We start from the raw sequence: 12,208 nt of genomic DNA on the forward strand, positions 1-12,208 counted from the left end.
AAGAGTATTGATACGTGTAACTTGTACAGTCAGCCGAGCTCAGTTAGAGAAGGGATTTGCAGCTATCAGAAAAAGAAGCAGAATTCAGGTGAGTTTCTAGCCCCATTCCTTGTTATGTTTTCGGGGCTGTGTGCATACTCGATGTGTTGTTAATACATTTATCCTAAGTGATAAGTGTATGTCATATGTGATATGTGTGATAGATATGAATGATTGTTTGTCGGTACGCGAACGATCTTTGGATATTGCGCGTACTGTCAGGTTAAAAATAAAGGTACGAATATTATATATCGAAGATGTATGAATATTTCAAATGAATACTTGTCGGGGCGTGAATGATCTTCGGATATTGCACGTAACGTCAAGGAGTATGGTTGTTAAATGAATGAGGTAAGGAATGCCTAGAGTGTTCTTATGTTGTAATGTAAGTATGTGTATATAGGTACACGAATGGCATGTGAGTTCTACGTTCGACATAGTAAGTTAGGATGGCAAATCCCTCTAGCTTCTGTCGGACATAGACTCGGCTGGTGATGGCGTAGTTAAGGACTGCGAGCCTTATACGTGAAGTAGATGATATATGTAAACGTAGATAAGGACTGCGAACCTTATACGTAATGTAGATAGGCGTCAGCATAGGAAAGGACTGTGAACCTTATACGTGCTGTATTTGTAGCATAGGGGGGGACTGCGAACCTCGTACGTGCTATGAATTAGGTTGCAACATAGGGAAGGACTGCGAACCTTGTACGTGTTGTGGATGTATTTCAGCATAGGAAAGGACTGTGAACCTTATACGTGCTGTATTTGTAGCATAGGGGAGGACTGCGAACCTCGTACGTGCTATGAATTAGGTTGCAACATAGGGAAGGACTGCGAACCTTGTACGTGTTGTGGATGTATTTCAGCATAGGAAAGGACTGTGAACCTTATACGTGCTGATTTTGTAGCAAAGGGGAGGACTGCGAACCTCGTACGTGCTATGAATTAGGTTGCAACATAGGGAAGAACTGTGAACCTTGTACGTGTTGTGGATGTACTATGGTATAGGGAAGGACCGCGATCCTTGTACGTACCATAAATGGTGAACATAGGTAAGGACTGCGAACCTTGTACGTGTTCACGACCTTGAGTACAGGTATAGACGGTGAACTATGAACGTACTCAAGGTAGACTGAGGTTAGTGATTGTAGATATGTATGTATGTATGGTAGCAAGTATATATGTAGAACAGAAGGATAACTAGTGAAGTATGGATATGTATCTACAGATATGTATGTATGTGTATGTATTGTATGGCGTTCGATTAACTAGAACTCACTCAGCGTAGCTGACTTTTAGTATGCACGCAGGTGAGCTGATTATAGAGTTAGCATGAGGATGACACACGGCATGGATTGAACGGCTGGCATCTGAAGAAAGAAGTAAAGATGTTTTAAATATAAAGTTTTGTGTTATGGTATCAAAGAAAGGATTTAATGTTTTGTAACAAATGATTGATGTTTTATATTCCGCGAAAAGTTTTAATAAACTCTGATTTGAAGAACTGTGTTTATGAGTAAATCCGACGCTAAAGTAGGGTCAACGGGTTCGGGGCCTTACAGAATGGAGATTAACAAAAGTAAAGGTCAATCATTTTAGATTATTGGTTTGTTTTTTATAAAATTTGTTTTAACTCATGACGAGTTATATGTTGCATTATCTAGAGTTAAAATCAGAAACAATGTGAAACTAATAAGTTTTGAAAAAACAAGTGAATTTACAAATAAAACAACACATATTGTGTATCGAGAAATATTTAGAGATTTATAAATTGTCTATTTTCATATTGTATATTGTGTAATTTATTGTACCATATAATATATCTTTATATCTGCTGAACATATTTTTTTGTATGTCACATTATGTTATTGTTTAAATAAATTTATTTATTCTAACCCGTGTGCTACACGGGTAGCTAACCTAGTTCATAATAAAAAGAATAATTAACAAAATAGACTAATTAGAATATTACCACTCGGATGCAGCCTGTAACATGTCGTCCGAGATTATTCTAGCACCAGACAACAGGGTACCAAGACCAATGCTGCATTTCAAGATTTTGTCAGATAATTAGTAGTTATGGGTTTGGATCAAATACAAATGACTTTTATTAGAGGTGTGCAAGAAACCGAAAAAACTTATTCGAAACCGAAAAAACCGAACCGAAACAAAAACCGACGGTTTAGTTTTATGCTTTTGAAAAAACCGCATTAACGGTTCGGTTTTGGTTTTGCATGCCAAAAAAACCGAAAAAACCGAACCAAATTCCTAAATTTTTGTTTTTTTATATTTTATATTAAGTAATTTATAATAATTTAATATATATGTAGCTCCAATATTTTTTTATCAAATGTATAATAGTCTATTATTTTAGAATTAAAAAAATTATCTATACCTAAATTCATTATTTTTGTCAACTTTTTTTTCCGCCTAAATTTTCAAGCTCAAATGGCAAAAACCGAAAAAACCGTAACCAAACCGAAACCAAAATGAAAACCGAAAAAACTCCAAAAACCAAAGTTTTGGTTTTCGGTTTGGTTTTAGGCAAAAACCGCACCGAACCGCACCACGCACACCCCTAACTTTTATCATGAGAAGTGTACAAATAACTAGAGTAATTATGTTAAGACTAGAATAATTATTATTACACTATATTATTTTTTATAACATAATTACTATAGTTCAAAACTGTAATTACTCTAGTTATCAATATGTTTAGTATGTTAATTTTATTTGTACCAGATCCCACCCCTAGTAGTTAAAGCAATAAAAAACATTTATTTTAATAATCAGTGACCGTAGAGGCCTGGAGATATGAACCAACCCGGGAAAAAGATACATATTGTTTCCCTGGTTGCAGTAGCCAATCTCTCCGTTTCCTGCAATCAAGTTTTCGTGTTACACCATGCAGAAACTACTAAAATGGTAAAATTAAAATTTATAAGGTTAGAAAATAGACCAAGATCCACATCCTTAAACGGGCTTCCACTTGCGTAAATAATGTGTTTACCCACAATAGAAAATGCATCTTCCGGGCTGCATTCAACTGTCACGTAACAAAATTTTGTAACATTAATAGCACATAATATCGGTAAAGTTGCTTAAGCGGTTTAGACCATACCTTTGGTTGTGGGATTTGACAGTGCAAATATTGCCGGTCTGCTTGACGTTGAACCTTGCAACGCTTCTAATACCTGCACAAAAATAAATAAATGAAAGTATAAATGGAATGTTGTACTTGTACAGTTATACCTCGTAACGTGTTTTAGTTATTGAACATAAGATTATACCTCGTTAGTAAACAAGCCTCCGACTGCAGACAACCCGACGAGTACATCAGGCTTCACTTCCTGCACCTGAGTACCACAAAATATCCAATATCAGATCAATAAACTGTACAAAAAGCGGAATAAAATATATGCATATATATTGGATCAAATACAAATGACTTTTATCGTCAGAAGTGTACAAATAACCAGAGTAATTATGTTAACACTTGAGTAATTATTATTACACTATAACTTTTGAACTAGAGTAATTTTATTACAGTATATTATTTTTTATATCATAATTACTCTAGTTCAAAACTGTAATTACTCTAGTTATTTGCAAGTTTAGTATGTGGAGTTTGTTCTATCAGTTATATATCGTATATGTATTTTTGTCATTAAAATAACATTGAAATAAAAGATAATATTAAAAAAAAACACTATGTTAACTTATTACCTTATTAATGATTTTTGATAAAAAAGAAATTTTGACTAAAAAATAAACTAAAAAAAACATGTAAAATAATAAACAAGGCTGATTCTTTTATATGGTTATCGGAATTTAATATTTTACCATAGATCACTAACCAATTTATTAGTTACCAAACGAAAACAATTGGATTTTTGACATAAATGCCCTTCTAATTAATTAAAAGAAAAATAAAAAGAAATGTTCTGATTGGTTGAAATCATTTCTTGCACTTCTCGCAATAAAGTCATTTCTCTCTAGAACTTAAACACACACACACATATATATATATATATATATATAAATATATGACTCACCACTTCTAATAAACTTGCTCCTTCACTGAGTCCTCGTCGCTTAAATTCTTTGCTCTTCTTTGCAAATGACTTGAGATCATCGTCAATATTATTACGCTCTTCTGTGATCAGGCCCTGTATGGATCAAAACGTGTCGGGTTGACATAGAGAACCATTAGTACAAGTCAAGTTGAGCCGACCCGTGAGCACTTTTTTAGTTTTTTTGTTCTTTTCATCTCAATTTGAATATGATTATAGGATTTATAATTACTATGAAAATATCAACTTTTCTTAGAAAAAAATATATTAAAAACTTTTCAGATAAATGTCAACCCGTTTTACGTGTTTAAAGATAAAGCACAATCCAAATAATATACATACATTGACATCAACTACCCAGAACTGACTCCTTGCACTCTCGAAAGCATGTTTATTATTTCCCGATATTTGTGCCATTGTTCTTCGGGCTGCTGAAGTCCTTCACTGCACTTGCAGAATATTATGGCTAAATAAGAAATAACAAAATAAAAACAAAACCAACAAAAAGAATAATTATGTGAATTCAATGATTCAAATATATAAATATATAAATATATATATATAAATCATATATCATACCTTCCAGCACCTGCAACAACAATATTTTGCTTCGGGAATTCGATCATCGTCTTATCTTGTGCTCTTACAGCTCCCAGAAGACCAGCAACTGCTACTCCTGCTGTTCCCTAAACATTAATAAATAATGAAACTAGATTAACATATAATAATAACATTAATAATAATATGGGAAAGTTCAAATAAAAACTACTAAGATACTTGAAAGCTCATGAAAACCACTTTTAGTGAGGGCTGGCAAATCGTGTCTTAACATGTTTAACAGGTTGAAGACGACACGCTTAACACAAAGTATCAAGCATGAAAACGACTTGTTTAACACTTGGATTTGGTGGTTTGAGTGTGACAGTTATCGTGTATCAAGGAGAAATGGTAAACTCCAGCCTCCTAATTTTAATTATTTTTAAAAAAGTATAAATTGCACAGTGTACTTTTTTTGTTAAACAGTGTCTAAACAGGTACCCAATTGCAAGCCTTGCTTTTAGACAATAATTTTTTTAGCTTTAAATTTATCATTGTTTTTATATGCTACTAAACTTTACGAGAAAAAAAAAGAGTGAGCTGCGGTTTTTGTCCCTATGGTTTGTCCAAATATGCGGTTTTAGTCCAATAGTTTCAAATTGCGATTTTCGTCCCCGTGGTTTCATTTCACTTGCAATTAAACTCGGCCCCACTAACCACGTTAAGTTTGGTCATTAAACCCATCAGCGTGCCCCTCACGTGAGGGGGCAGTTTTGTCCTTTTTTTCCCCAGATACACACCAGCGCCTCACGTGAGGAGGTTTGAGAATTACGGTTGGGGTTTATTTGGGGAGAAAAGGTACAAAACTGCCCTTCACATGAGGGGCACGCTGATGGGTTTAACGATTAGACTTAACGGGGTTAGTGGGACCGGGTTTAATTGCAAGTGAAATGAAACCACATGGATGAAAATCGCAAATTTGAAACTATTGGACTAAAACCGCATATTTGGACAAACCGCAGGGACGAAAAACGCATTTTACTCTAAAAAATACATATAGCTAGCAAAGGTAAGGTAAATATATGTAGCTCGTAATCTATATATATTTACCCCGTATGGGATACATATGTGCACTTCCGCGATCTACATATTATTTTGTTATTTCTTTTTGGCTTTGGTAAAGGTTAACTAATAACATACAAAAAGAACGAAAAGAAAAAAAAACTAAAAAAAATTGTGTTTAATATTTAAAAGTGGTTTTCACGTTAAAGGTGGTTCAGAACCCTTCTAATAAGTGTTTTAAGTGCTCACCTGGACATCGTCATTGAACATGCGGTAAGTATTCCTATACCGATGCAGTAACATCAAGGCCCACTTGCCTTGAAAGTGTTCAAACTAAAATAATAAAATCACACGCGATAAGCATCTTCACGGAACACAACTAAATGTTATCAGACCATCACATCTAGAACCTTTGAAACTAATTGCAGGCATTAATACCTGCACGATCACGTGGGGCCAACGATTGAACACAGCCTCCATAATTTTGTCAATGATGGATACATACTCGTCACCTTCAAGCCGGTGTTCTTGCAATCCGAGATCTAGAAAAATGTATTCATAACTCATAAATGTTACATTATAAATGTTACATTTGATCTAGAATAATATAAGAACCTTACACAAGGGGTCTTTAAGAAGTGTCTCGTTATTGGTCCCGACATCAATCATGATAGGAAGCACCTATTAAAAGAAACAAAAGTTGGTGACAGACGATCACAACAAATCTTGGAATGGATAATGTGATTAATATTACTCGTTGCGGATTTATTCCAGCTGCAGCAACATATAGATCAACTTTTCCTATTGCAATACCGATCCCCTGCACTCCAAGATCGCCTAGGCCCATTATTCGGCTTCCATCCGTGACAACTATCATATCAACCTGTCAAAGTATAAAATAATATAAAATATTAACCATAGTTATTAATAACGCACAGTATCGCCTAAATGAATATTATTAAATATATGTATATATATTAGAAAAATAATACTATTATTCAAATATAAAAAGCAAAAGCTATTATGTGATACGCATAAAAATTAAAAAATAAGTTTAAAATTTTATAATATAAAAATTAGAAAACTAAAAAGATTCATTAAAACTTCAAATTTGTTTAAATAGTCAGAACAGATAGTTTTAAAATTAAAAATTTATTTGATTTAGCCTCTCATTTATGAATAAGAAATCTTAAAAAGTTATCAACTGATTTGAAAAGTCAAACATGGTGTTACTGTATAGTAGCAAAGTTGCAAACAGTGGCAACTATCATATCAACCTGTCAAAGTATAAAATAATATTAACACGAATAAAAAAATTTTAAAAGGCATATAGTCATTCAACTGAAAAGTGGTAGCGGCGCAACTTGTTGTCCGTTTGCCTTATGTTTCGATATAATTAATACTTTTCAGTCTAATAAAAATTTATAAAAAAAATAATAATACAAATAGATATATAAAATTAACATACTTGTTCAGAAGGCCAGTTGTAAACCATAGCCATCATTTCGCCACGATCAGCAGCGCTAAAATACATCCCTCGTGGTCTTCTAAATAATCCACTGTATTTTTGGCAAACAAGTCCTACTGTTGGTGTGTACACTACCGGTGCGTATTCCTTTATATTGTTTATGAGAATCTGTCGTAACGTAGATATAATGTTATCGGTCACACGCCTGAAAAAGAAACTTTGTGTGTTTAATATACACTTATATAGCATTTTACAAGTCACTCACTTTATAGTACATTGTTTCATTTCTGTCATGTAGCCTGTTAAGTATTCGCCACTTGGCTAAAGAAACTGTATCACCGTCGCGAGCATTTAACTCGATCTTCTTCAGGTCCATCGCTGTAAATTTTATTATATAATTTTGACGGAATCATGTCAGTAAATTTGTTATAAGGGAACCGTGTCAAACACAGGACGCCTACTTATTTAATATTTATGCAGGGATTCTCTAGCAAACTCTCAATAAGTTATACAGTAAAAGACAAAAATACCCCTGTCACATTCACTAAATAAACTGTCTAATATTATTGTTTCTCATTAGTATATCTGTTATAAGGGAACGGTGTCAAACACAGGACGCCTACTTATTTAGTATATGCACGGACTCTCTTAACAAACTCTAACTAAATTATACAGTAAAAGACTAAAATACCCCTGTACACATTTTATTTGTTTAATTTTTAAAGGAAAATAAACATATTTTGAACAGACTATAAAATGAAGATATAAACTTACTAAAGCGATCGATTTGTTGTTCTACCGTTAGAACATTTGTAGGTAGAAGTCCTCGCAGTTCAAGACGATCCCGTTCGGTTAATGAGAATGCTGTTCCCTGTTAATGAAATCGGCGTGTGGTCATTACACGACCCCTAAAAAGTTTTGACAACGACCCATGAAATTTAGAAAGCGATTGAATGAAATATTGACACTGGCCTATCAAGAAAAACTTATTTGGAATTTTGAAATGTACAATTATAATTTACATAAACATGTACCTATTATAAACTACTTAACAAAAATATAAAACAACTAAGCCAATTTTATACAATTGGAAAATGAAACCATTGTAAACTTAAATTCATTAACCATTAAGCCCAACAATCATTTAACTCACACAATTTAACAAAAAATAATAATAATAATAATAATAATAAAAGAAAATATGAGTGTGACATTTTCTTTATTACCCGTCCCCACCCACAAGACAGACTTTTCGAACTAAAAAAACACAATCAATAATTTCATCGAAAAACCAACTGATGTGGGTTGTATGGGTGTGCATGTGACGGTTTTTGGCTCAAACTGAACTTTTGGGTTTTTTAAAAAACGGTTTGGAGATAGATTTTAAAATTGTGACCAAAAACTGATTATCCCGCTGAGACTTCAAACTCATTATTTTTAAACTTATTGGTTGATATAACGTCAAATTTGTAAATTTAGGAAATACGATTATAATCGAACGATTTCACAAAATAAAACTTGGACCAAAAATTTTGGTTATATATTTTTATTATGTGACCCGACAGGACCCAAAACAAACAGAAAAAAAAAAGAATAATAATGCTTAGCGACATACAATCGACCTTAAAAAATTTCCGACCCCATGAAAATAATTTATAGATCCGCCTGTAGCATTACATACTTATCACTGAAAACGAAACGCACCTCAAATTGTAACACCCCGACCAAAGGCGGATTATACATCGGGGCGCCACATATTGTTTCATTACTCGTGACACTATTGGGTGTCAATATTTAATAAATACATTCATTCGCGCACACGCAAGGTAGACAGAAGATAACATAAAGCAACATAAATCAATATATTATAAATCATAATAATCGAACAGCAATAACTTGTCTTGATACATTTTAATCTAGGTCCAAAATAAAGAAAACTTCCTACGTGTCCACAAGCTCCAAAACAGCTACTGCAAACCTGAACATGTGTTAAAATAAACGTCAAACACTTGCGTGTTGGTGAGAAATCAAGTTTAATACAATACATAGATAACCATAAATCTGCGCGCAACACGTGTATGTCTGGTGTTTAACAAGGGTGTAATCAGATTGTGATCAAGCCTAAATAGATCATAGCTCATAGTTCAATCCGTGCTCCCAAATGAGCACAAAAACAAGAAAACATCTGTGCAAGTGTAAACAAAGAAAACCGTAAACGATAGGTCTCCCGTGTTCATCTAATGGATCCATGAAAACTTCGGAATAGGCCGAACAAAGAGGTTAATGATACACACATACAAATAAACAGCCAAGTAAACGTCCTCAACACATGGGATACTGCGCGACTAAAGTTCATAAACAAGTTTAAGACTCTAAGTTTGTACGAACACATGAACATCCCAAAACATTAAAAATAAAAAGGGATTAGGTACGAGATTACTCACTTGATAAACGATGCGGTGTAAGATAAAGCAAGAACCAACTTTAAACAAGCACAAGTTAGCCTATAAATAAGATTATTGTTTTAATGATTTGTTTTAAGGCTTGATTATAAGTTAGCATAATTAATAAGTAAATTATTATATATAATATATATTACCGGAAAAGCAGGGCAGAACAGGGAGGAAGACGGAGGCAGAGAGGAGGACGGCAGAGAGAGCAAGGAGCAAGAGAGAATAGGAGAGTTTAAGTGCTTTGTGTGTGTAGTGGTAGGAAAAATAACATTATTATTTATAGAGAAACCCTAGGGAACACAATCCCTAGAAAAAGGGGAAAAGATCTCAAAAAGCAAAAGATTCCAAAAGCAAAAGATATCAAAAGATATGGCAGCTGCAGGGGGGCAAGATAAAGCTGACAGGGAACAGCAAACAGGCATGGGCGGGTCAGATAAAGGTACTGGTCAAGCATGGAAAAAGCAGATCTCAAAAGATAATGTCAGTCACTTTTTCTGTCAACCAATGGGGTTGGTGCGCAAGCTGCGCCGAAAGTGGCTTTTCAGACATAAGATAGGTCAGGTCAACAGCACAGAAGATAAGACAACACAAAAGCAAACAGGCTGGATAAAACAGAAGAAAAGATAAGTCTAGCGCGAGAAAGCTGCGCGCGAGAAGGCTAAGGCGCGCCGCGGGAAGAATCACATTTCTTAGCGCGCCGCGGGAAGAATCACATATCTTAGCGCGCCGCGGGAGGAACTTCAATTCCTAGCGCGCCGCGGGAAGAACTATAATTCTTCGCGCGTCGAGGGATGAACTACGATTCTTAGCGCGCTGCGAGAAGAACTACAAATCCTTAGCGCGTCGCGGGAAGAACTACCGTTCTTAGCGCGCTGCGAGAAGAATTACAATTCTTAGCGCGCTGCGAGAAGAGTTCGTCTCGCGTATCGCTGGAACAGATGGTCTTCACGCAGGCTTCCTTGTAAGGAGTCTGGCGCGTGGAGCTGCGCAGACAACCTTAGGCGGGAAGAAACAAAGGACAAGGAGAGGAGAAAAAGAAGGAAACAAGGCTTAAGGGCGGGACGGCGACAAGAAGGAAAAGAAGGCGGAAAGAGAGAAGAAGGAAGAGGGAGGGGACGGCGGAAAGAAAGAGAGAGAAAGAGGCGGGAAGGAAAATATATTATTATTATTAAAAGTAAAATATAAGTATAAATAAATATTAAATCATAAAAGAAAGAGATCGGGTCAGAGAAACGGGTACCTGGGTCGGGTCGGATCGGGGCAGATGTCACAGTCTCCCCTACTTTAAGAAATTTCGTCCCGAAATTTATCTCGAAGTAGGTTGCGCAGAGAACAGGTGCGGGTACTTGATCTTCATTTGATCTTCCCTTTCCCATGTAAACTCGGCTCCGCGCTTGGACTCCCAGCGAACTTTCACGATGGGGATGCGACTGCGCTTGGTTTGCTTAACCTCGCGATCCATAATCTCAACAGGCTTCTCAACGAAATGCATAGATTCATCAACTTGAACTTCATCAAGTGGAATGTGAAGGTTCTCGTCAGCTAAACACTTCTTGAGATTGGATACATGGAACGTTGGATGCACATTACAGAGCGCGGGCGGCAGGTCAAGTCTGTAGGCAACTTTTCCTACACGCGCGAGAATCTTAAATGGTCCAACATATCGAGGAGCAAGCTTACCTTTCTTCCCAAAGCGGACAACACCCTTCCAGGGCGACACTTTGAGGAGAACAAGATCACCAACTTGAAATTCGAGAGGCTTCCGCCTACGATCTGCGTAACTCTTCTGTCGGCTTCTGGCAGTCAGCAGATGATCACGGACCTTGGCGATTTTATCGGTTGTCTCTTGAACAAGTTCGGGTCCTGTGATTTGAGCTTCACCCACTTTGCTCCAACAAATCGGGGAGCGGCATTTACGACCGTAAAGTGCTTCAAATGGGGCCATACCAATACTGGAATGATAGCTGTTATTATAAGAGAACTCAATCAAAGGCAGGTGTGAATCCCAATTACCTCCAAAATCAAGAACACAAGATCGGAGCATATCCTCAAGAGTTTGAATAGTTCGCTCAGACTGACCGTCAGTCTGAGGATGATATGCCGTACTCATGTCCAAGCGAGTTCCTAGCGCAGATTGGAGAGATTTCCAAAAGCGAGATATAAAACGGCCATCGCGATCGGATATGATGCTCAAAGGAGTACCATGACTGGAGACAATTTCCTTGACATAAAGCTGCGCGAGTTGCTCAACACGGTAGTTTTCACGAATGGGCAGAAAGTGAGCAGACTTAGTCAAACGATCCACTATTACCCAAATGCTATCATGTTTGCTTGCTGTCAAAGGTAACTTGGTAACGAAGTCCATCGCTATACCTTCCCATTTCCACGTAGGAATTTCTGGTTGTTCGAGCAAACCAGATGGGCGTTGGTGTTCAGCTTTTACCTTAGAACAAGTCAGGCATCTAGCTACGAACACAGCAATATCCTTCTTCATACCGGGCCACCAATAAGTAATGCGCAAATCCTTGTACATCTTATCAGCGCCGGGATGAATAGAATACCGAGATTTGTGC

General features: G+C 36.1%; 1 protein-coding gene and 1 pseudogene across 1 annotated transcript in view; one reads left to right on the forward strand and one right to left on the reverse strand.

Moving 5' to 3' along the window:
* The window catches only part of LOC143544857 (uric acid degradation bifunctional protein TTL-like), a 256,115-nt gene that overhangs the window by 91,787 nt on the left and 152,120 nt on the right, over positions 1–12,208 (forward strand). The window lies entirely within an intron of this gene.
* LOC143544825 (NAD-dependent malic enzyme, mitochondrial-like) overlaps positions 1–12,208 on the reverse strand; it is a 30,300-nt pseudogene that overhangs the window by 7,565 nt on the left and 10,527 nt on the right.

Source organism: Bidens hawaiensis, unplaced genomic scaffold (assembly GCF_021521415.1).
Source record: "Bidens hawaiensis isolate Kalapana, Puna unplaced genomic scaffold, B.hawaiensis_p1.1 tig00013761_1, whole genome shotgun sequence".
Classification (NCBI taxonomy): Eukaryota; Viridiplantae; Streptophyta; class Magnoliopsida; order Asterales; family Asteraceae; genus Bidens; species Bidens hawaiensis.